At 41.2% G+C, this 26794-nt stretch overlaps 1 protein-coding gene across 6 annotated transcripts in view; it reads left to right on the forward strand.

Moving 5' to 3' along the window:
- Nucleotides 1–26794, forward strand: part of ARHGAP6 (Rho GTPase activating protein 6) — a 475091-nt gene that overhangs the window by 294518 nt on the left and 153779 nt on the right. The window contains exon 1 of one of the 6 annotated variants that reach the window (XM_082717094.1): nt 20453–20594. The exons of the other annotated variants lie outside the window; for them this stretch is intronic. The gene's annotated coding sequence lies outside the window, so the exon portion shown is untranslated. Of the gene's footprint in view, nt 1–20452; nt 20595–26794 lie in introns of those variants that run through there. 6 annotated transcript variants of the gene reach the window in all.

The raw sequence follows: 26794 nt of genomic DNA on the forward strand, positions 1-26794 counted from the left end.
GAAGGAGGGAAGGGGAATTGACTGCTGGAGAGACAACTAACAGAGGCTGCTCACCAAGTTAACTAGCTTTCCCAAGGTCACATGACTAATTATTGGTAGAAGAGAAATTCTGGCTCAGGTTGTCTACAAGCAAGTTCGGTGGACTTACCTTTACCAGCGGAGTTTAGTTGACACTTTGTCGTTGATATTACAAGGGAAATTCATACAAATCTGGGAGATGGCACCCCAGCTCTTAAACATCTCTTGCTTCCTGGATTCCCTCCTACCAAGATACAAATGGTTAGCAGTTCCTTCTGCACTGGAGGGGATCATAGGCCTATAGATGATGTTACGCTCACGTGGAAAAATAGCAGGCAGCCAGACCACTTTAGAGTTAGACACTAGGCCGTGGGTAGTAATGTAAGAAAAACTTGCCTTGCTCATGTTGTGTGCCTGAGCCAAATGTTGAAATGGCATGTATTTGCCTAGCACGTGAGCGGGGAGGCAGTGGGGCCAGGGGGTGGGGTGAACTGGGATTGTTTCAAGTGGTAGGAGGAAGCCAACCCAGTTGTATGTTTGTGGGCTTTTTACAGATTGAGATCATTTGGAAAACAATCTGCACCGCATCGTGCACATGGGTTTCTTTGTCAGCACTATCCCAGTGCTGACCCTAGAAGTTTCACTTCCTTCCCATACTGTGGCTCCATTTGGGGATACTGTGTGGCACGTGGATTTCAAGGGTGGGGGCCTCGTTAGCAATTTGTAGAACTCAGTAGCCATCTCAAACAAGCAAAACTGTAAGAATGATACTGCTGGAAAATCCTGTAACTCCGCTTTCTTGTGTATGGTTTTATCTTTTCCTTCTTGTTTTAAGAGGGCCTTCAAAGTGAAGTAGCTGAGGGCAATAGTGCCTTGTCATTATATGTCTATATCTAGATCGATTTCTCTTATTCCAACTGAAAAGGTGGGAAAAACATTTTGTGTTTGTGGACAGTGTTTGCACAAGATCCAAAGGCAAATTTGATCTATGTGACTGATAGATATGTTGTGAATCACCTTCTGTCCCAGTGGATTTTACAAAATGAACTCACTGTTACTGAGCGAGGCAGGAGAAAGAAAGCAAATCTGAAATCTGCAAGATCCCTGGAGAAGTATCTTCTCAGAAGACAAGGGCAGGGATATTTTTCTAAATGTGAAGCAATACAATATAAAATTATAGTGTTTAATGATGTTTGTGCCAAGATGATTGGGAATTTTGAATACACTGGAATCTGGTGGTAGGAGGTTTGGTACTGATTGGACTAATCTTTTATTATAGGTTTAAATATGATTCAGAGGTTTTACTGACAGGGCTTATGGGAAAGACTGATTATATTTAATCTTCCTTTAGGGGCTCTTTACAAAATTAATTTGTTAATTTTAAGTAAGTTCCTCTTATTACCGAATGACATTTATTCTTCTGTTATTCTGAGTAATTAAGTGTTCCTGGATGTAAAAAAAAAAAAAAAAAAAGTTGCTTATCAAAAGTGAGGTTTTTCTGGCATCACTAATTCAGGTTGGATCAGTTGTCTCATGGAAGATGGATGTGACCCTATGAGATTTCTCTTTAAATGGATGTCATTACCCCCTTGAAAGACTTGACCCTCATAGAAGGAAGAAATGGATCATACAGAGTACCATTAATATTTGTTCTTTTAAGGAAATGCTATGGCAGATACTACTATAAGAAGGTGTTATTAATCAATGGAGAATTTACCCATTCTATTATCTATAGCATTCTTCTAAATAAGATGTTATTAATTTTTAAGAAGATAAAAGCCTCAAATTTAATTTTGACTTTCTGTAGGTCTTTGCATTAAACTATTCATAGACACAAATGGATGGCCTTTAGAACAGAATTCTACGACCTAGAAATTCCACTCCTAGATGTCTTCCTAATAGAAATGAAAACCCATATCCACACAGAGACGTGCACAGGAATGTTTATGGCAACATTATTTGTAGTAGCCAAAAAGTGGAAACAATCAAAATGCCCATCACCTGATGAATAGATAAGCAAACACGATATAGGTAAACAATGCAATATTCTTCAGCTATAAAAAGCAATGGTAAGTGCTACGACATGGACGAGCCTTGACAACATTATGCTAAGTACAGTGTGCAGATGCAAGAAGCCCATGCTCTATGATTGCTTTTATATGAAGTACCCAGAACGGGCTAATACGTAGGGACAGAAAGGAAATTCATGATTGCAGGGACTGGGGAAACGCAGAATGGGGAGCAAATGTTATTGGGTATGGGTTTCTTTTTGGAATGATGAAAATGTTGTCAAATTGATTGTGGTGATGGTTGCACAGCTCTCTGAATATATTTAAACCCTCTGGACTGCAGACTTTAAGATGGTGAATTTAATGGTATGTGAATTATATCTCGGTTTTTTTAAAGTGGTAGTTAAGACACAAGTTTGAGCAAAAGCAGACCTGGTTGGTAATTCTAGCTCCTCCCTCTACACAGCAGAGATTTATTAAGAAAATTGCTATGTCCCTAGCACACCACTGGTCATGACTTACAGGCTGCCCAAGATGATCCCTGGGATGCAGGTGACTTCTGAGCACAGAAGAAAGACGCTGTGTGTCACTCAGGCAGATCTGTGCAGCCAGCTAGAGAGGCCCCATATTTGAAAAGTGCTGTGACATTGGGGGAAGAAAGGAAAAAAAATAATGCAGCTGTTTGAATGCAATGGCTAGAATTAGGAGTCCGATCAACTGACCAAGAAACATAGCAGATTTGGAGACCAGTAAAGGCAGGAGCCCAATCATGAGAGTGTAGGACACAGATTTCTCCAACTCCACCCCTAACTTAAAAAGAGAAAGAATTTCCCACCAGCTGAATGGGAGAAAAGCCAGGAATCCTGTGAATCAGAGCCCCTTGGATTTCATCCATCTGCATTGCTCTGGAAGTGATTAAGTCCAATGATGAACCAGTGTCTGTAAAGAATGACGCATTGTGTATGTGTCTGTCATTTTGATATTAATTAAAAAGGTAACCAGAAGAAAATGACTTCCCAGTTCAGCGCAGTTTGGGGGTGGTTCATAAGCACAACACCATGGTAATCAAAATCCACAATGAAATGCTCCGAGACTGCAGGAGCGAAAGCCACGGCATTCTCAGTTGACCCAGAGAGTCACCTACTGGCAGGTCATAAGGCTGTGGTGAAATTCCCCAGCAATACAAGGTGAAAATGAATTAACGGGAGCCACAGACTCAGTTAGGACCAAGTGCATGGCCAAGAGCAATGAAGAGGTAAAGCAGATATTTGGAAATGTGCTCCTTCAGCAAGTGTGCCCTACAATCATGTTCTAGCCTTGCTTTAGCTCTGTAGCATCATTGTCCTCGTTTCTGGGTCAAGGCAATATGGCCGTTTTGTGTTATTTAATGATGTGATAGATTCTCAAGTTGCTTTGGTGTAATTTAACTGTGTAGCGATTAGATCTTCTAGAGAGTTTTGTTAGTTATTAAAAGGTACCTATATTATATTAAAACACAGTGTATGCTATGATATTGAACCATTAGAGTACTGAAGTGCAGACTAACAAAATTGTTAGTGTCCCATCAGACACAAAAAAAGTATATTTTTGAAAAGACAAGTTAAAAAAAAATGACCAGCCATCAGAAAATTTAAGGAAAAAAAAATACCTGTGTTGACAGACTACTATGATATTTTGCCACAAAACAGCCCAAACCATGTTTCATCACTTCGATGTCCAAACACTTCCAATTAGGTTCAGGATCGTTCACCCTAGTGAAAGCACTAGACTGCCACCATGGGTAAGTCATTCCTCATTCTTTAACCTGAATCCTCTGGAGAAAAAGCCAAAGGTAACTGGGGAGCTCTGGCTGCGTGCCTCGGAGCTAAGCTCTTGGGAAGACGTGAAAAAACGTGAGGCAGCATCCATCCTTCCGAGGGCATGGATAGCACATAGGGTGCTAGCAAACTGTCTTCCCCACATTGTCTTCAGGATAGGATCAACCTTAAGTGAACTTCTGAAGTTTGGTTCAGGCCTTTATTATTTAATTAGCGTAGATCTATGAAGGAGGCTGTGTCACCTGCTACAGCCCTTAGCCACCCAGAGCCATTGGTAGACTTCGTGTCTCCCGTTTCTAAGCATCTCCTTCTCCCTTGATGAACCCACTGCATCTTCTTCCTGGCTGTCGTCAAAAGTCACATAGGAGAATTGAATGACAGTGGTGGGACCTCTAAGGCCATATGTTTGGCCTTTCCCGCAAAGCAGAAATCCTTTTCTCCACGCTGAGAACGGGAGAGCCCATGGTTATCTGCACAAACCTCTTGACTGTTGAGTCCCCTTACCCCTAAGTCACTTCTTGGGTAAATGTTTTCTTTAGAAAGATCTCCTTGGGAAAGGCCAGACCTACTCCCTGGAATTCCAGCCATTTGAAATCTTCTCTCTTGAAAGATAGGCCTGATCTACTACTGAATTTACCTGCTGGCTAGTCAGCATTTCTGTTATCCCTCATTTCTACTACCCCATCCCCAGGCAAGACTACACAGCCTTAATGCCTTTCCAGAAACTTTCTCTCCTAGCCACACTGCCCTATTCAGGGCTTGCCGGATTGTCTTTCAAAGCTGTGCTCCTCCAGCACAGTTTGCTGCTCCTGGAGTATTGTAGTCTGGGTGGACCCCAGGGCATTATCACTTTTCTTGAGTTGGATTCTCAAGTTCTTTTCATGCAGCCTAAGTTAACTTTACCTGGTTTAGCCCTATTGTCAGCTTTCCTTTGTGCTTAGTGGATAGTCACAGAGCTCTACCTATTCCTCAAGTCACTTCTCTATTTCTGATTAATTTTTTTAATAATTTAAATGCAAACTTCTTTCTAATTTTTTGAATCTTTTTGTTTTAGCCTCATTCTAAACATTTGGATCTAATGAAATTATTATATGTAAATTTAAACTATATTTTAAAACCCTAATTCTCTCTTATTAGCTATTTTTCCTAGCTTAGTGCCACCCGCAGATTTGGTAAGCAGGATCTATACTTCTGTGTCAGTTTTTGGTGAAGTTGTTGAGCAAGGCGGGGCCAAGTGTCTACCATTGTAGTCTTGCCCTCTTTGTTAATTAGTTCTTTCCCATTTTTTTAGACGGGGGTGGGGTGCAGGGAGGGGCAGAGGGAGAAGGGGAGAGAATCTTAAGCAGGCTCCACGCTCAGTACGGGGCCTAACTCAGGGCTCAATCTCACAACCCTGAGATCATGACCTGAGCAGAAATCAAGAGTCAGATGCTTAACTGGCTGAGCCCCCTGGTGCCCAGGTTAATTAGTTCTTAAGTTCACATGAAAGTACAACCATGTCTGCTGCATTTTACTGTCTGGTCCACAAATGTTCCAGAAAGATTTGTCCAGTACTTCACTGAAATTGGTCATTTATGTAAACCTTCAGGCTTCTGGGTAATGTGAGAAAAGTGGAGATAGACGGTTTGTTGAGGCAAGGTATATTGAGGCTGATGAACTGTTGGGACATTCTTCTATATAAAAGAAACTGTAGATTACCATGTTTACCTTTGAGTTTACTCTATCATAGATCGCATTCCCTTCCTAACGAAAATTCTATAATGAGTAGTCCTTCTTCTCACATTGAAGGATGATGATAATAATGATGGCGATGGTAGTCGTGGTGGTGACAATGATGGCGATGGTGATGATGATCATGATGATGGTGGTGAAAACATATGTGTATGTATTTCATTTAATCATGACAATGAGCTTGTAGGATAGATGTTGCACACTGACCCTGGACCGTGACTAGTTTGGACATTCACAACTATTAGGTTCTCTTGTAATGGAAACCATTAAGGAAGTGCAAGGTGGTAGTTAACCTTTAACTACTGCTCTACTGTATCCCTATCAGGTTTTATGAAAGACCAAATTCTTCCATACATATAACCATTTATTAGCCATCAGGCACCCAAAATCTTATTAGTTTGGCAACAATAAAAAGTTAGCTTCTCTATCCTTTCAGGTATTCTGAGCATCTCTTTGCATGAAAAGTTTGCCTGCTGCAGTCACAGAAGACTGTTGGCTCATTATAAATCCCAGGCAGTGACTTGTCTAGAATATGACTGCACCCACTTTACAGACACACCCTTTCCAATGATGGGGTCAGGGAGAGTGACCAGAAAGTACTCAGAGGAAGCCGAGCAATTAGGGAAGAAGGAATTGAAACAAGGAGGTATCTGGCAAAAACTCAGTTGGGCCGCTTGCCACGTATTCTAACTCCTTATCCTAAGCTGGATTTGATCAACTACCAAGAAATAGGTGTGGCCCTTGGGACAATTTAGCCCAATTAACATGTCTGCCATCCTTTTTTATATATATATATATATTCTTTTTCTGGTGTTTTATTTTGTTTTGTTAATTCTGAGTATAGTATAGCCTTCCTGTTGAGCAAGACAGATGGCTTCTGGTCAGGCAACTGTACCCCAGCAAGTGTATCAACACCCAAGACTTGTAAACACTGGTCAAGTCTGGTCAACTCCCTGAAAGGAAGAAGTTTAGTTCTCAGGGTGACTGGAAATTAGGACTTTTTCAAAAAAGCTATTTTTCTTTTTTAAAATGCTTTTGCCTGGGAGAAAGCCCTGTGTGGAATTAATACCTTTTTCTGGTTCCACAGCACCATCCAGGTCTACCTAATGTGGATGAGGAAGTTATTTTTTTACCTTCTTTCCAAATGCCCATGAAGGAACACTTTCTTTCTGGGGCTTACCTCTGTGTATCAATCAGACTGAGCCATCCAAGGAGCTATGGCTGCTCCAGAGGATGGACTTGTGTTGATGCTTCTATAATAGTATAAAGGATAATACTTTTAACAACCGATGTAGATGTATGAACTTGCATCTTACTTTGGGTTTGGAAACCTGTTAGTGAGACAGTAATTTCTAATTAGCAACCCACAGATAGATGTAGTCCTAAGTACGCTCGAACTCAAGAGTACAATTTGAAAGCATTTTTAAAGGTCACTTAGCATCCCTATTGTATGAAAAAGCAGTATGTATATATATATACATATATATGTATATATATATATACATATGCACAATGTATATAGATCAATCTAGGTGAAATATAAAATATTTATTTATGTTTATATATATTCTGTGCCAACTAAAATATCATTCTCAGGCATTTATTTTAAGAATAAGCCCAAATCTGCTCTTTCTTCATTTCAGATTCCCCATGGAAGTGAGAATATTTTATCCTTGGGGATAATTAAGTAAGAAAGATGGTGGTGGGTATGACATGGATTGCATGGGGCACTCAGTGTTATATGTAACACTTGTAACGCTTGTAGTACTACATCAAAAACTAATGGCATACTGTATGGTAACTAATCATAACATAATACAAAAATAAAATAAATTGAGATATGATTGAAATACCATAAAATTGGGCCCCTGGTGGCTCAGTTCATTAAGCAACTGCCTTTGGCTCAGGTCATGATCCCGGAGTCCCAGGATAGAGTCCCACATCAGGCTCCCTGCTCAGCAGGGAGTCTGCTTCTCCCACTGACTCCCCTCTCTCTCATTCTCTCTCTCTCTCTCTCAAATAAGTAAATAAAATCTTTTGAAAAATACCATAAAATTTTAAAAAAGATATAACAGCAAAGCTGAAATATCATTACTGGCTCTGTACTGGAAATGATTCATGTGTGCTAAAATCTCTTCTGGTCTCCTCCCTGGAGGACAGGCCACCACACTGAACTTGGTCCTTGTCTCTGCCCTTACCCTTTGCTGAAAGACCGATCGACTGACTTAAGAAGATAGCAGATTTGGGAAACCCTTGGCTCTTCCATAGACCACTGTGGTCTTCAGTGGTTCCTGTGCTGTCTTTAAGTAAATAATGCAGCTTGGGCTTTCTTGGGCTACAAAGACTGAAAGTATGTTGAATGTACTCACTTCAGCATCACCACTGTCTCCCTTGGACAGGTTAAGAGTGTGCATTTTTAAGGCTCCTAGGCAGTGAATATTTTTCATCTCCTAGCAGAATATAATCTGCTGATAAAATCATCTAACATCTCCTCTCTTGCACTGTTAGCTCTGTGTATGTGTGTTGAAACGATTTGGATTTGCAATTCATCAACTTTTACCAGTCTCTTTGCCATTGATGAGAATGGGATCCTTTACACGTGTAAGTTTCACTAATCCAAGAGGACTGTTATGTAAGAGAGAGTCTCTCAGTTGATTTGAACACAATGTTATTCAGATCCCAGGTCTAATCTTGATTATAGCTCTTTCACTTTCTGTCCCATGGCTGAGCATCTCTATGCTTTGGCTGGTTGTCCTATAGTTGTCTTTTTGGCCTGGGGAGGAGCCAGCTGATATAGATGAACAAGTACAAATCAATCCCCAGAGCAAGAAGACAACAGCTAGAGTACTCATAGTTCAAGCCTGGATCATGGTTTATTCTTCTCCCAAGAAAAGACAAAGATACTTCTTTGTAGACAAAAACATGTTCGCATGGAACATGGCACGGTGGAGTGTGTGCATGCATGTGATGGGTCTCAAGTGTCCTAATGAGTGTGTACATGTGTATGTGTGTCAGGGGAGAGGCAGATGTGTTACTGTATTAACGAGGCAGCAAATATGCCTGTTAGTTACCATGGCAGGTGCCGAGTGTTGAACCCGCCGTATGTTTATCTGTGTAACTTTTTACTCTAGCGATCACCCAAGCACTTCCAGAAAGGAAAGGTGAGGATTGATTTGTCAATGCCTAAGGGTCTCCCAACGTGTGGTCTACAACCATGTTTGTCAGTGAGTTGTTTGGGCCTCGGCAGGAATTTTCCCACAGAAAGGATGTTCTAACTGGCAGGCTCCCAGGACCGCCCACAAATCCATTTAACCATAACAGAGCTGATGAACACTGTCAGGGCTGGAGTTGGCTTCCAAGTGGGAAGTCAGCCTAGTATTAATAGCACAGTTCCAGCTGTACTGTGGGCCCAGCGGACTTCTGATGGACCCGCCTGGGAACCAAGGCGCTCTTTGTAACATTTATAGGAAATGGATTCCTTGGTGAGCATGGTGGGAAGGGAATACTGTGGTGGCAAGAGCACCGTGGCTTCCCATTTCTCCCTTCTACTCTAATCACTGCCAACACCGGTGTCCAGCAGGAAGAGACCAAGGGGAATCCTTCTCCTGCCTTCAGACCTGGGGAGAGCCTGCCCTAGTCCTGGTCCAACTCACCTGGGTTGGCTGTTCCCACATACAGGATATTTGTAAGTTGGGTGTTTCTAGGTCACCTGTATTTAATTATGTGATATAGATATTTTATTTTAACATGGTAGCTGTTGATCCAGGCAAAGTTATATTAGAATTTAAGGTTTATTTTTGTCTTAAAAACCTTTATTCATTTGGACTGATTTCAGCCCTGATTATGTTCTTTGTGCTTCTTTCTTGGTTAAAACCGTTATTTTTTATGCATATTGAAGGATGTGCATGGTTGCTGTAAACCGTTCCATTTTCTGGTTACAGGAGGAAACGGGGAAGGTGGCTGGTGCCGTGTGTGTATGTGTGCGTACGATCGGAATATGTCCCAAAGGTGTGTGATTTGAATATGACCTGAAAGTATGTTGTTCAAACCAAGACATGCTTTAAGGAATTAATAATTGTGGTTGTACTCAAGGGAGCTCTTTTTCACTAGCATATTTGGAAATAATTCAGACCATTTTTTTCTTTGGGCAAAGGTATTAGAATTAAAAGATTTTCTCCCCTGGGAACTCTTTGAATAGGTTCCTTTTTAAAAAGGACTTTTAAAGACTGGATGGCAACCAGTAAATTATTTTCCACTAATCCTAAGTAAATTTTTCTGTGATGTCAGTGCTGTATTCAAGGTATCTTATGGGGTGCACGTGACCCAAAGGGAAAATAATTTGTGTGGTAACTTGATTTTCTTTCTTTTCTCGTTATTCACAGGTTGTCAGATTCATCCTGTTTGGGTAGTATAACTGTGGGAACTTGTAAATGAGGAACAATTTTAAAGCATAAATCAACTGAAATGCGTATGAAACCTTGCTGGATTCTTAAGAGGTCTCTTGGTATTTCTGAACCACACTTCTCTTTTCTAGGATTCTCTTTTGGGACACAGTCATAAATGCAAAAGGAAGATTTCAGCACCAAATTTTCATCTTTAAAATGTTGGGCCTCTTCAGCCCCTCCCAAACATTGAAAAACTCTCTGGAGTTTGAATTGCTGAGACATGGACTGTAACTCTTCTTCCAGAAGACTTGTTCGGGAAAAATTACATCTTAGGGCTATGAGTCTAGAATTACAACACACACAATTCACAATACTTAATAATCTTGTGTAGATACATCTAGATTATCTCTATAAGATCTCTTTAATTCATCCAGCCCCGTAATTACATACTTGGGGAGGTAAAAGTGAGTGCACAGGATTTTCAAAGGGGAAGATCTATTTGGAATCATTCTAACACAATTGTTCATCTTCTAGGAGCAGAAAGTGGAGACCAAGGGGTTCAGTGACTTGGGCAACCTGTTGCTATTGGGGGCAAAGCTGGGAGGGTGATGGGAAGCAATGGTGAGAAAGTCATCGCCTGTTGAAAGTTCTCTGTCTCCTGGGTTTACTTACATCTTTTCATTTCACCCTCACAACAACTTCGAAAGGCAGTGGGCCATCTTCCGGTTTTAGAAAGGAGTAAACTGAAAGATGGAAGGTGCTCTAACTGCTCAAAGTCATTAAGACATTAAGGCATTAAGAAGCAGAGCAGGAACTGAAAGGCACACCTACCCATGCTGATGGTCTTGTTTCTCCGTTGTATGGGCTAGCTCCCAGGCCTCAGGGTAGCCTAAAGTCCAACAGCAGCCCTTCTTTATACATGTTTAGAGATAGGCAAGAGCTTCTGTCTTTAAGCAACCACTCCAGTTACTGAATTTGCTGGGTAGTGGTCTGGAATACTGGGTCTCCTTACCTTAATTTTTCTGACCAAAAATGATTGTCCTTCTCCTCCTAGATTTAATAAGATTCCAAGATTTGTCTTCCATTAATGCTTCCTTTTCTTTTTTGGAAAGTCTGTATTTTGAGTTATCTAGCTCCTCTATTTAGATCTAAAGCAGAGTATACTCTTTTCTCTCATTCAGTGATTCATATGTTCAGTAAATAGGTGTCGAATGTCTACTCTGGGTTTTGGAGATACAGCTCTGAATGAAACAGATGCACACCCCTACCATGTCAGGGGATAGCCACTAAATGGCAAAAAAATAGACTAAGTGAGAAGGGATCACTGTCCCAGAAACAAAAAAAATAAAGAAAGAAGGTAAAATCTCAGGGAAAGGAGACACCAGAAAGGCGAGGTGGGCGTTATTCAAAAAGGGTTTCCCAGAGAGGCTGAATTTGTGAAGTGTTTGTTATCACATTATTGGTTCAGAGAAAAATGCTACTAGGTGTCTCTATTTTCAGGAAGTTCCTTTCCAAAACCATGATTCTCCTATACCCACCAGTGGTCTCTGTCTCCATCCTAGTGATACGTCTTTCCAGCCACCACTTGTGGCAACCATTATTATCCCTATAGTGGAAAAAAACAGGAATAAAATGGGTTGCCCACCAATCTGAGGGGAGATGAATAGATGGCAAGACGAGCATAGCGCCTGGTCTACTCAAGCATCTAATTCAGATTCACAGGGAAGGAGACTAAATCTCAAAGATGGTCAAGTGACTAGCCCAGAATCATACTGTGCTCATTATTTCATTTAACCAGCAAGTTCTGGATGGAGAGCCTATGGCGGGTGGGGCAGGCTACTGACATGGACCCAGGAGATTCCACAGGACTCACAGGAGATGGTCTCTGGTCTAAAGCCACCGAAAGGGACCTCTGACCCCAACCCAGTGCTCTTTCTCTTATACCATGATGGAGGACGCCTCTTCTTACCAGGGTCTGAGATGAATGAGAATTGTGTTCCCATTTATTTTTATACTTCCCACTCCACACTTCAGGTTTGTTGTGGGTTAAATGAGACCACATCAGGTGGCCCGAGAACCCAAATCACTATGCATATGATTGTTTCTATGGGAAAATACCAACCATCTTTACAGACCTTCAAATTGCCAAGTGCCTAAGTTGGAAAATATGAACAAAGATTGTTTAGGGCTCCCCAGCCTCCAAGATATTGACCATCTCCTGGAGTAAACAACTTCCTCTTCAGTCCGGAAGGCAGCATCAAATGAGATACAAATGAGTAGTAATGGCTTCCTGACAATTGTATGGAAACATTTTTCTTCTCTCCACTATGAAGGCAAATGGGTGTTTATAAATATTTTCCTTTAAGAGAAAGGTCCCCAAATGCTAATCTGTAGAGTGTGCCTACTAGCCATTCTGTACTTTCTCATAGTTCTCTAGGGCTGTGGAGATCTACGAGGCAATCACAGCTCATTTTAGTCTCTGCTTACTGCATTGTCTAGGGGTGGGGCTCACGTTCCCCATCCATGGCGAGTACCGCACATGCTTGTCGAATGGAGTGGAGTGGGGACAAATGTTCTCTTGGCCATTGGGTATGCTAGCAAGTGGCAAGTGTTGTTTTCCCAGCTTTTCCCCATGAGAGGAGTGCCATGGGCATTTCAGTTCCTGTTCTTTACTCTTGTCATCACTTGCTTGATTAGAATGATAATGCTGTAGATAATAAGGACTTTGAATTTATATAAGCTTCCTAAGGAAACATGAACTTGGATTGAACTACAGTGGATGCTCCACCGAAGTTCAAAGGAAATATGGTTACGGTTGCCTTGGCAACCATAACTCTGCACTCTGTTTTATTTCTTCCTATTTTCCTATTCTGTGATCATTTTGAGGAGAAATGAAGGGATATCAGTAGGGTCTTATTTTCAATTTATGAGGCTACTGGGAATGATACAACTTTTTGTAGCTGCAAAAGTGCCTTTTCTTAAAATTTCCGCAAACACTGGAAAGGCCAGGCCTGTTATGTTGAAACATAAATGTCATCTTTACTCTTTATAAAGGTAATTATTTTTAAAGGGCTGGAAAGGAGATCACCTTTCTATTTCTCTCTAGCATACAACTATGACTTTTGTATTTCTTTAAAAAGGGAAGAATTCTTGGTTAATAAATTTTCATAAGTAGTTTTACGTGTAATGCAGTTATTCAGCTCCAAATAACTGTACAATTAAAATAGTTTTACGCTAGGAAAGTGCCAGTTTGAGAGATTGTCAACATGTTAAATTATTAATCATCAACACACATCCACCGTTAGGTTTCCTTTGTAGGCCACACCAATTTTTTTAAAGAGAAAAAATGGTAGTTAGTATTTGAATCTCTTATAATTGGTTTGTGAGTATTAAAAGAAAAATAGAGATGTGTATTATCATATGACAATAGTATGAAAAGTCATTAAATTTTTCCTTTTGTCTAATCTCTTATTATTGTTTCTATGGGAAAATTTTATATGTTAAGGAGTTCAGAAAGTTTTTTATGAAGGGCCAGATGGTAAATATTTTAGGCTTTTGCCCGGGGTTTGTTATAACTACTCAACTCTGATGTTGTAGCTGAAAACATCCAGAGATAATATGTAAAGGAACAGAGCAGGCCGTGTAAAATTACTACTGTATTTACAGAAACAGCAGACTGGATTTGGCCTGCGGGTTGTAGTTTGCCAACTCCTACTCCAGGAGAAACACTGTTCTGCTCACTTATCTGATCACAGCCTACACTCAAGTGCAGTGCTTCCAGCAAATTGGTTCTTTTAATTTATTAATTAATTTTTAAAGTGTGCTCCACACCCGGCGTGGAGCCCAGTGCAGGGCTTGAATTCATGACCCTGAGATCAAGACTTGAGCTGAGATCAAAGAGTCAGGCGCTTAACCGACTGAGCTACCCAGGTGCCCCCCAAATTAGTTCTTTTAAAAGATGCACCTAAAGGACTGTCCTCTTACTCCCTTTTTTGTAAAATGTCACAATTACCACCATATTGCTTTCTAGAAATAGAGACGAGTACGGGGGAGGGGAGAAGCAGATATTTCATAATATGTTGCTTAGTGTAAAAGCTGGTAGAACATGTGACAAAAATAAACTCCTTCCATGCAGGGCAAGTTCAACACTGATCTTGAACGTCAAAGGCCTGATGTCTGCTACCTGTATATGCCAGTAGTGGAAACAGAGCCAGGCAGTCTGAGGTGGAGCCCCTTTGCCTCCAGCTGGCCTTCCAACCCTCTGGGGGTCTCCTTGGTCACCTGACACCAACTAAAACATGTCTTCTTTATTGTTCCTTCAGAGTATTCTCGGAGGCTTTGTTCCAACCGATCTTAACATATTCTTTTAGTTTTAATCAAATATTTCAAAAATATAGAAAAGTTTAAAAAAATAAAAAAACTTATGTATCTGTCGTTCAAATTTAATAACCATTTATATTTGGTATTGTTTTTTTCAGATACTTTGATCTTTCATTTTTATTATTTATTTTAAGGATTTATTTATTTATTTATTTATTAGAAAGAGAGCATGAGCAGGGGGAGGGGCTGAGGGAGAGGGAGAGAGGATCTCAAGCAGCAGTGAGCATGGAGCCTGATTCAGGGCTCTATCTCATGACCCTGAGATCACGACCTGAGCCAAAATCAAGAGTCAGATGCTTAACTGACCGAGTCACCCAGTTGCCCCATGATCTTTTTGTTTTTCTAAAGAAATCATACATATGGACACAGTTGAAGCCTATACCAGACTTCTAATATATATGATTTTTCTACTTTGTAACAGTTTTTAAAGAGGTTATTTACCTTCAGATTAATTGGAATCCTCTCCTACTTATTCAGATGAGTTATTGAGAGCCAAGAGGGTAGAAGGATTAGGGATTTGATTTTGGATGTGCACATTATTGTTGGTGAACATTATGACAGTTTGATCTAATCTAATACGTTTTTCTAGGACTAAATGACACTACCGGTTTACTCCTAAGAAACACTTTGCAAATTCCCCACATCTCTCACCTATTGTAAATGAGGTGTGCATCCAAGAGACAGTAAATATAAATCGTCCGAGTTCATTACAGAGGGCTGGATACAGCTTTTGCACGGCATCTTTTTCCAATCCATTATTTCTCCCTGCTGCCCTTAGCATTGTGCTTGGTGGAACATGTGCTTTTACAAGTGATCTGTCATTCAATCCTTGGGACATTCTGTGTGATAGCTAGAACAGATAGCATTGCATCCATCTCCCAGGTAAGGAAATTAAGGAACAGGGATGTCAATACAGTGTTTGGAGGTCTTGGCCGCACCTGAGCAACACCTGGTGAACTTTGAGAGAGTACCTGTGGACTCCTGAGCCTACCCCCAAGATCGGCTACAACCCAGCTGGGATGGACTGTGGGCATCAGCATTTTTAATGGATTCCACTGTGCAGCCAAAGTTGAGAATTCCTCGTGGACCAATAGAAATGGGACACTTTATTCTTGCCCCTAGCACCTAGTGGGTGGAGACCTGGGAGGCTGCTAAAAGGTCCTGCAGCTTCCCTCCCACAGAGAATTATCTGGCCCCATGTGCAAATAGCACTGAGGTTGAGAAACCCCCACTTAACCTGTACAATGCTGGAGTAAAGTCTGGCTGACTCTAAGCCATTGATGTTTCTTCAGACCCAAGCTGCTAGGTGATTCAAATTAGTCATCCTCTTATTATTGCTGCTAATAGCTTATATTTTAAATAGGTAACTCTGGGGCGCCTGGGTGGCTCAGTCATAAGGTATCTGCCTTCGGCTCAGGTCATGATCCCTGGGTCCGGGGATCAAGCCCCATGTCAGGCTCTCTGCTCTGCGGGAAGCCTGCTTCTCCCTCTCCTGCTCCCCCTGCTTGTGTTCCATCTCTCGCTGTGTCTCTGTCAAACAAATATATAAAATCTTTAAAAATAAATAAATAGGTAATTCTTTGAAGCTGAAATGTCTACAATGACTTTTTAGTTCATCAGGAACTAGGTGAACTTGCGTCATAACCACACTAGGATAGGCAGAAACCCCACTTTTGTCAGAATACCAAAAGAGCACAAAACAAGCGAATAGGCAAGAACAAACAAACGAACAAACAAAAACCCCAAAAGCTCATAGCATCAAAAAGAAGAAAGGAGCTATTTCTCAGCTTCAGTGTATATATGTCTGATCCTAAATGAGTAACATGTATTGTGTAAAGTTGTGGTTCTCATACCTGAGCATGCACTGAAGCTCGCTGGAGGGTGTGTGGGAACACAGATTGCCAGACCCCACCCAGAGTGTCCGATTCTGTAGGTCTGGGGTGCAGGGCAAGCTCTTGCGTTTCTAAGAAGTTCTCTTCTGAGGCTGGCCCCGGGGACCAACTCCTTGTGGCTTAACTGATGGGAAATATGTTTCCACAGTAGCTTTTCAAAGGAATATTAACCTTGGGGGTCTCTATTGAAGTCACAAGTTAATACTTCTAAAAATGCCAAACTTACTTCTTCATAATGTACAAATAACTTAGGAATATGATTCATTAGGAACGACAAGGGCCTTCTACCTCTAGCATTATGATCCAGACAGACCTATGGAATGGAGGCTTTTGCTCCCTCTTCTGAGAGCAGCAGGGGCTAGCTACGGTGGGCTTTATGGAAAGAACGTGTGTAGTGTGAAGAATGCGTGCTCTCTCCACCTGATCAGAAATGAAAAGATGCCAGTTTGCTGAGACATTTAAAAAGGCATCTGGTCCGTGAGAGAGTCGAAGTGTCCTCCGGTACCTGATCCACGTTCTTCAAATCAGAAGTAGGTGCTCGGCTGAGAAGTGACTGGAGCCAGATTGTTTCCTCACTCTGGTTTCGTCAACATATGACTGTGGAAGGGTGGTTAGATACCTAAAGTTTCAGCAAAATGTATCCCCTATGTATAAGATGACAGACACAATTCCTGCACTAATTAGAACATCAGCCCAGGCAGCCGAATAATTTTGAAGTAGGCAATTGGAAACCTATTTTGGGTGTTTTCAGGAACAAGCCAGTTATTCTTTCAGTCCATCGGCCAGTGACACTTTACGGACAGTGATTGAGATGGTGTGTTCCGTGATTGTCCTATGCTAGCCTGAAGTGAGATGTTACAGCATATTTTGTAGGTGAAAAATCGAAACCCCAAAGTGGCAGAATTCAAGAGTACCCGTACCTTATTTTCTACAGCAAGAGCTCAGAGAAGAATATCCCCTTATCTCTGCCTCTTGGTTGTTTTCCGAATCCCTTGATAGTGAAGATTTTGTTACTTCTTTCTAGAGCCTGGCACACTTCCTAGTACATACCAAGTGATAATTACATGTTCATTGAATTTACTTAAATAGGTATATGAGAAGTCTGTGTAGTCCTCCATTTCATGAATTTCAAAGAATATATTTCAGTCCCATTTAAACTTAGGATGCTCATAAAGAAAATCCTAAAGTGGATCCAGCCTATACTGTCCAAAGTGCAAATTTTTAATGGGGAGCAAAGGATTAAGATGAATAAAGGGCAACCATGGGTGAATTTTCCAAGAAGTAAACACTTCTCTAATGCTGGTCTTGATGATATCTACAGCGGTCAGCAGTGATAAGACTCCCAAAGGAGAACTAAATTACCCTGTACAATAAAATATGTTATCAAATTAAAGCTGCTAAGAGAACGTATAAAATCTAAGGATTGAAAAAAAAAAAACCCATACCTATTAGCATCATTCTGCTGTTGTGTGTTTAAGAGCAGATTGGGAGGTTGCTATGACATCGACTCATGCGTGCATAGCAACAGAGCGAGCTCAGTGATTCAGCTCGATAAAAGAGGAAATTAGCTCACTATTTCCCTTTCCCCAAATCAGAGTCAGATATCCAAATATTTCATTTAGAAATGGTATATCCATCAACACGTTCTAATGGATAAAAGTCAATAGTGGGGGCTGGGGGGAAAGGTCACAAGATGAAATTCATATGCCATGGCCTTACTTTACAGAATGCAACTCATGTCTAAAGAATCTATTAATATCTGTGAATCCTGCTTTCTCCCGATAGAATGGAGTTTCTCAGTGGCATATGTTGGGTGACTATACCATGATGAGTAATAATTTGGCAAAAGAGAGCAATTTTTCAGCCCATACAACTTTGTTCTAATGAAAGTTGATCATGATAATATTTTGAGAAAGAAACATTGTTCAGCTGTGAGACTATAATACTTTGTGTGTAACAGCCCTCCAGGGAAGGGGTAGATTTTGCCAGGGTAATATGTGAAGTTTAGTCACTATCTGCTGCACAAAGCAGAGGTCAGCCGTGGGTGTGTATGTGGGAGGCACCATTGTGAAATCAGCCCACAGCCACTGCACCCGTGGGGTGAGCCAATACAAACAGAGCCAAGTGTCCCAAATGCTGACATTTTATCACATGATTATTTTAAATATTATTTTAACCACTGTCTTTTCTTGTATTGTTTATCTCCACATCTTGAGTTTGTTTCCGGTTTCCTTTCTTTAAACTGATAAATGAGAAATGAGGAAGTATGGTTTGAGTCAGTACTTGACCACGAACATGGGGAGTTAATTGACCCCCCCTTCCCAAAAGAGCCCCAAGCCTATAAAGCTTGGATTCTTTGACTTGCTCTGAGTTGATTTGGGTTTTCAAAACACCACAATTTTATTCATTTGTTTCTTAATCTATATACAGTAAAATGCATCTTGTCGGGGGGGGGGAAGTACTATGAGTTTTGATAAATGCATGATGTTGCATAACTACCACCACAATCAGGATGTAGAAGAGTTCTGTCACACTCCCCCAGCCCCCCGCAAATTCCTTCACGCTGCGTCTTTATTGTCAACCCCTCCCCGTACCCCCAGGTCTAGCAACCACAAATCTGTTGAAGTCATTCTATTTTGTCTGTTCTTCTCTTCTTTGTTCATTCATGCAACAACCATTTATTTTGAGAACTATGCTCTGGGCTTTGAGGTGTGGGGATTAAATAGCCAACAAGACTGACATGGAGTTTTTCAATGCAAAAACAAGACAATGAACAATGGTACAACAGTAATTCCAAGTTGTGGTAGATGCGGTATAGAAAATAGATTTCTGTGGTAACAGATATCAGAAGATGGACTCTAATTTTAGATAGAGTGCTAGAGAATAGTGCTCTGAGAAGGCGACATTTAATCTGAGGGCCAAAAAGAGAAGGAGCCAGCTTTGCGAAATGGGCAGGGGGTGAAGGCACACGGGGCAGTCATTCCAGGCAGAAGGAACAGCATGCGTAAAGCAGGGTCTGGTAAGAGAAGTGAAGATGAGGGACTGTGGACAGATAGGCAGGGCCTAGCTAAAGGGTATGTACTTTATTCCATTGCAGACAGAAGCCATTGAATTGGGATGTATCTTTTTTTAGGGATGATTTGATTGATGTTTTGAGTTCTGTGTAGAACATGGATTATTATTAGAGAGTGAGAATGGATGCATGGTGGTCATTGGGCCACGACAACCATCCACTTGACTGTTGAGGGGCGATTGGGCTTGTGTAGCAGCTGTGGAGATGGAGAAGGGATGGATTTGCAATGTATTTTAGAGGTAGACGAAAACAAGGCTAGGTGTTTAATTGGCTATGGGATAGGAGACTGATGAAGGAAAAGAAGGAACCAAATGCAACTCCCAAGTTCTTGCTTGGGCAGCCAGGTTGGTCATGCTATCTACCCACATGAAGGAGATACTGAGAGAGAAATAAGATTGTGGGGTGGGGGGAGTTAAGTTTGGTCTCTGGACAGTTTTAAGAAGGGAAACCCACTAGATATCCACGTGGAGACTTGGGCCCTCTAAATGGATATATACCTTTAGAATTCAGAGGAGAGCTTGGAGCTGGAGAGAGAAATTTATGCCATCATTTAATAATTATTTATTATATTAATATAAAATCAAAATATATTTAGTGTATGTATTATTAATACACTTTTGATGTATTAATATTAACATAATATTAATCCATATCATACATATTAATTTAGTCACTGATATTTCTTGAGGGCTTACTATGAATAAGGCTTAGATGAAGAAATGGGAATACGATGATAAAGAGAAGCCTACATGATCTGAGCCAGGCTGGCTGGAGAGAGGACTTCATTAAATAGTTGCACACGTGTGTATAAAATTAAAGTGACAGTAAATTCCTCAAAGGAGAGGATTCTGTGAGGGGGCCCAGTAGAGAGATCTGCCTTACTTTGGGTGGTATTGGGGTTCGGGAAAGACATCTCCCAGCATGGAGGATGAGGAAGAGGGGAGGGTATTGGGTCAAAGAAAGAGCATGGATGGAAGGTCACGTGGCAGAAGACCAGAGATTTTGGTTCTCAGATGTCAGATTGACTGTGATTCCAATTTAGAAGTCCAGGGATGTATCTCAGATTTTCACAAGCACCTCAGGAAATTCATTTCTTCAACAAATATTTCTTGAGCACCAAGGAATGCCTGGGACTCTTTCAGATTCTGGGAATTCAGCACTTGATGTGAAAGGTTTCCTTCCCTGATGGAGCTTATTTCTGGTGAGACTGAGTCAAGAGATCCATAGACACTGAGCACCTCTTGAGAAGGCTGGACTGAAGAGATACCAGCCTAGGACAGAGCAATGAGGTACGCCATCATTTAAAGCTTGAAAAAAGGAAGAGCAGCAGCAAAGAAACAAAACCAAGGGGCTAGTAAAGGCAGAAGTGAGCAAAGTGATGTATTTAGCAAAATATAGGAGAGGAAACAGGTGCAAGGTGACTGGGTGAGTGGCCAGCTCAGCCTAATGCTGCTGTGGAATCAGGTGGAACGAAGGCAGAACAATTTCTCCCCTCACCCCTGCCCTGAAATTTACAACACGGTATCATGGGTGATCTTCACCAGACCAGTTTTATCTGAATAGTGGAAGCAGAAAACAGACTGAATTGTATTAAAGAGCAACTGGGAAGTGAAAAATTGTAAAGTGAGAAGACATGGACAATTAGAAAATAAAAACGTGCTGATGGGTCTCAAAAAATTTGCCTGCAGCTTGGGGCTTCATCATTGTCCTGTAGGAAAGAGTCTTATGGCAGTAGTGAGGTTTATTTTATTGAAAAATAAACCCACTAATAATAAAACACAAGAAAGCAAATGAAATTCACCAATTATATATATATATATATATATATATGAAATTCACCAATTATATATATATATATATATATATATATATATATATATATATTGCATCCCGGTGTATTTTTTCCCTTCAGTAGAAATACTGTTATTATCAGTAGAAAGTACCAGTAGGAAGATTACCCAGAGGGCCAGAGATCAGGAAGCATTCTCAGGACTCATTAAGGAACCTAAAGATGATGGGCTCTAGGAGTCTCACAGAAAGCTTGAAAGGTGTGTATCACCTATTGAAAGAGAAGACTTAAGGAAAGTAGACTTACTCTGTGCATGTCTCCCTGAGACCTTACTTATGGGCTCAGAGGAACAGCCTAGAACAGGCATGTGGAGAAAGCCCAGGGACATTGGACCCAGTACTTGGTTCCATTATTCCCCTGCAGTGGCAAGAGTGATCTGTAGAAGCTCTGCTTTCTGGGCCATCTCTGGTCTGTGTGAGTATTGCCTGGGAACTAGAGAAGGGAAATGGAGCCAGACCACCCCCCAGATTCCTTCCCAAATCTCTTGGTTTGGGTCACTTGAAACTGCCATCTTTATAGGTCCAAAATTGTCAACTGTTAACTGTTTCATGAAGTTCAACCAAAAAGTATGATTCTGATATCGTAAGTGAAGAGGTATGGATGGAGGGAGACCTTGTTGGTTTAAAGTTGGATCAGTGAGTAGAAGCCTGGAACCACATATTAAGACCTCTCAATTCTGTGAGCCAGAGCCACGGCAATTTTGTTCCCAACTCTGTTTGAGTAGCATCTTGGATGAGAGAATGCCAACATCATCTATTTATTACCTTCCATGCTCAGATTATTTGAAGAGAAAGGAAAAGACCTTTAAAGCTGGAGTGATTGTCTAGACAGTCCTAAAATAGCTGCTCCCAGGTGCAAAGGAAGCAGTAAAATGCAGACAAAGCATGAGGGTCCTTTGCCAAAAATACGGTGATTGAACTTTCATAAGCTCCCTGTAAATTCCAAAGGAGAGAATGGCCAGGAGACTAAATCCCAGTAATTACGATCATTAGTTACTTGAAATTACCACCACTTACTTCAGACAGAGGCATTCTATGCAAACTAAATTAAATGAAATATTTTTTGAGATAATCATTTGGATAATTCAGAGCTAAAATAGTCCCAGCTAAAATATTTAGCTGACTGAAACACCTGTGCAAGCTTTAATTTAAAATATGCAGAAAATTGACTGCATTTTCACTTCACTGTGGGGGTATTGTAATAAAAAAACAAGGTGGTTTATGTAATTCCCCACAAAGTCATATTACATTATATAGCATGGGTGCAGATAAGAAAATTGCATTGAATCAAAAATGCTTTTCTGGCAAAACAAACCATGGTGTGGTCATACCACAGAACACAGTTCGATCATAAAAAGAAATGAACTATTGATGCACTCAGCAACTTGGATGGATCTCAAAGACATTATGCTGAGTGAATAAAGCTGGTCAAAAAAGGCTACATGCCATATGATTCCATTTATATAACATTCTTGAAATGACAAAATTATAGAAATGGAAAACAGTTTAGTGGTTGCCAGATTTAAGAAGGTGTCAGGTTGAGAGGGAGGTGAGAGTTGTTATAAAGGGGTAGCATGAGGGATCCTTGTGACGATGGAATGTTCTGTGTTGACTGTTGTGATAGTCCCATAAATCTACCCAGGTGATAGAATTGCATAGAATTAGATACACACACATTCACACACACAAATGAGTGCTTGCAAGATTGGTGAAACCCCAGCAGAGTGGTTGGATGGTATCAATGTCAGTTTCCTGGCTGTGACATTGTACTACAGTTACACAAGGAGGTCTCCCCGGGGGCAGCTGGGTGATGGGTACAGGAGAGTGCTCTGTATTATTTCTTACAGCTGAATAGGAATCTACAATTATCTCAAAATAAAAAGTTTAAAAAAATGCATTTTCTCAAAATTGTTTAAATTGGGTCGGACTCTGGGTCTTACTGTTGGAAGAGAGGCTCCTTTATGCATTCAGTCCACTAGATAGCAGATGGAGGACCCTCTGATATCACCAGCAGGCCAAACCACACGTATACCAGTGGATGGAGTTTCTCCACTGTGGACAAGGGAATGCATGCACCCTGTAGAACGTTTTAGTTGGCTTTGCATTTGCATCATTAAAATTTGCAAATGAAGGTAAATATATGTGTAGATCTCTACAATTCATCAGCACTCAAATATAGGAATAGACCAGATGTCATGAGGAGGCTCTGTAATGGGAAGTACGGGAAACAACTGAATAATTGGAATTTATTCAGACAAGGCATGTTTCTAGGGGACAGATCTAAGAGGAGCTTGTTAATGAAAATAGTGGTAGTGGAAAGGGTCACCAAGTTTAAGCAATGGTTCTTAGGAGAACACGTTCGCTAAACCTTTAGGGACTAAAATGAATAGACTAGAATGGGAAGTAGACATATCATTGGGAAATATACTTGGGCGCTTTGTTCTCATTGATTGATCAATATGCTCAGTTTTGTTTGTTGTTGTACGTAGCTTCACAGTTACTCTTAAAGTAAGCCATAGCCAGATATGGCTCTGATTTCTCTATGATCAGTTCCATTTGCCCAGGGAAGTCTAATCAACAAAGAGTTATCAGTTACCCATGACAACCTTGGGTGAGGTGACATATCAGGATTAGACCAAAAGTGCTTCTCTGGGATGGCCTCAGACCTTCAAACCAATAAAGCAGAAGAAAAACACATGGTAAATCAATTACAGATACGTAGCATTTGAATTCACATGGATGGTTTGGTTAGTGCGCCTGATTAAATAACTTCCCTTTGCAGCTCAAAGAACCTTGTATTCACTCTGCCTGCCTGTCTCCATCACAGTTTTGTCCTTTAGAGCATAAGCAGTTGGCTTATTCTTTTACTTAATTTTATTTAATAAACTCTTCTAAAATGCAGACCATGTGCCAGGAACCATTCTAAGAGCTTCATAAGTAGTAGTTCATTTTAATAGTCAAAGCAAAGCTAGTTTATTTGCAATTTGCATTTGATTAATTGCAATTTGCAAATGAGGAAGCCAAGGCACAGAAAGGCTAAGAAAGTTGCCCACAGTCACACAGCCAGTCCAGTATGATTTCCTTTGGGGATTCACCTCTTGACATCAATCTCTATGATCAAGCCATTAGTACGTGTTCGGCTAGAGTCCTAGGTGGGCCTAATTGATGAAGCTGATTGAGAAAGCAGGGAGGATGCTTCTACCTGATAAGCCATGTCTGTCCATTCCCTCATCAACTTCATCCCTTCACTCCTTCATTTGGTTCTTCCTCAAGTGTTTTTCAAATGCCAGCCATGGTCAAAGCATTATGATGGGCAACGTAGATAAAAGTATGATTTTGGTTCTCATAGAATTTACATGCTGTGTGGGAGATGAGACTTGTTACACAAGTTTTTTTTGGATGAAAGGCCTTTGGGGGCAAATGTTCTGACAATGGCCCAGATAAAATGTCTAGCTGGGAGTAGATAAAGCAAAGATCGTCTCCAGCTGGGGAAGGAAGGGAACATCATGGAAGCTGGCCTGGAAGAGAGAGCATTTGAGCGGATCTCCAGAAGAGGCAGCGTGTTGATACTTGGGAGGCTACTTCAGCCAGCTGGTCTACTAGGGACGTGTTCCTGAAAGGTAGTGAAAGCCCTAGGACTGGAGACTCTGTAGTGGTAGAGGGGAGGGGAAGGGAGGATAGGGAAGTCTCAGAAAAATGGGGACTACACTGAGGGGTAGGTTGAAGCCAGCATGGTTGGGCCAGCCCATGTGGGCTGTCCAAAGCCCTGAGGAGTCTCTGGTTGTCCTTTTACAATATGGGAAGCTGTTGAAAGTGTCGAGGCAGTGGAGTGCCGTCTGTAGACTTCCGCTGGCAGTGAACAGGAAGGATTAGAGAAGGAGAGGCTTTGGGCAGGGAGACCATCTTGCCACGTGAGTCCAAGCAGAAGCGTATGAGGGGTTCATCGAACATTTAAATAGAAGCTCCACACAACCCAACAATCCAATTCCTAGGTGCACACTCCAGAGAAGCAATTCTACTTCTAGGCATGTGTTTCAAAAGAATTGAAAACAGGTATTCAAAAAAAAAAAATACTCATATGCGAGTGTTCATTGCAGCTCTATCCACAGTAGCCAGAAAGTGAAAACAACCCAGGTATCCATCAACAGATGAACGGGTAAAACGGGCAAACAAATGCAGTCTGTCTTTGCCATGGATTATTGTTTGGCCATAAAAAGGAAAGAAGCACTGATTCATGCTACAGAAGGGGTGAATCCCCAAAACATTAGGTCACATAATGTATGGTTCCATTTATAGGAACCATTGAGAACAGGCAAATCCATAGAGACAAAAAGATACATGAGTGATTTTCAGGGGTTAAAGGAGGGAGATTGGGCACTACTTAGTGGCCCCTGGCTTTCCTTTAGGGATAGTAAAAGTGTTTTGGAGCTAGACAGAGCGGATGCTTGCGCAATACAGTGCGTGTCTTGAATGCCAGTGAACAATACACTTACAAATGACTGATTTTATGTTAGGTGAATTTCACCTCAATAAGAAACAAAACAAAACAAGAAAGCCTCTGTGGACCTGGGCCAAGATCGTGGGAATGGAGGGGAAAGAGAGAGAGGTCTAAGAAGAATGTCAAGAGAATTGGCCAGTCTCGGGGAGGCAAGTAGGGGAGAGATCCTGAAGTTTCTACCCTAACTGCCGAGATGAATGGTGACACCATTTGCCTAGTGTCCCACGTGATTAACCAAATCTATTCTCTTCACGTTGTCTCTGCCACTTCCTAGCTCTGGGTCTGTGGGCAAGGTTGTGTACCCGTCTGCCTATAAACTGGGGACAGTGGTGGTGTTGTCATGATGAAGTGGGTGAATATGCCTAGAGCATAGAGCTCAGTGCCTCGCACACAGGAGGCCCTCAATTAATATTTGTGAAATGCCTACAGGACCACGTTTGTTTTTCAACGTAAGACAGTTCTATGTAGAGATGCCAAGAGGGTAGTTGCCATGCTTTCTAGAATTCTAATACCCTCGTGTATCTCATTAACCCTTGAGAAGTTCGCTGCGTTCCCCCAGGATTCTGAAGCAGCATGATGGAGTTCCCAGGGGGGCCTAGAACCACAGTGCTTAGAGCAGTGGCCGGCCCACAGGAAGTGCTAAGAAATTGTTAGCTTTTGTTGTTGTCATTGGGGTGGTTGTGTGGTTATAAACTGATGGCCAGAGTCTGCATGGGAATGTACTTTAACACAGACGCAACTCACAAACACCTTGTCATGAAAGGAGCTGGGATAGATAACAGAAATAAGGGTTAGCTGCTTGGGCTCTTTAATTATGAAACTCATCAATTCATTAAACACCTGTCTATGTCAGTACTTAAGTTGAAGTACGTGAGGGGGGAAATGGCTTCAATTTTCCAATTTGTCATTCTTCCTATCTAAACAAATAGCTGCTGATGATAAGAATGTTAGATTATTGAATACTCCAGCCAGACTTGTGAAATATTGAAAAGGGACTACTCCAACACTCACCCATAAAATCCTTACCATCAGGGAGAAAACGAATGACTCATTCCCCCAACATCAGCTCCAGGAACTTCCTGTAATGATCTCCTAACCCCAGTGTCCGCCTTGCCCTGTGTTGTCAGCCTTCAGGAAGTCCAT

Source organism: Mustela nivalis (genome assembly GCF_964662115.1).
Source record: "Mustela nivalis genome assembly, chromosome: X".
Classification (NCBI taxonomy): Eukaryota; Metazoa; Chordata; class Mammalia; order Carnivora; family Mustelidae; genus Mustela; species Mustela nivalis.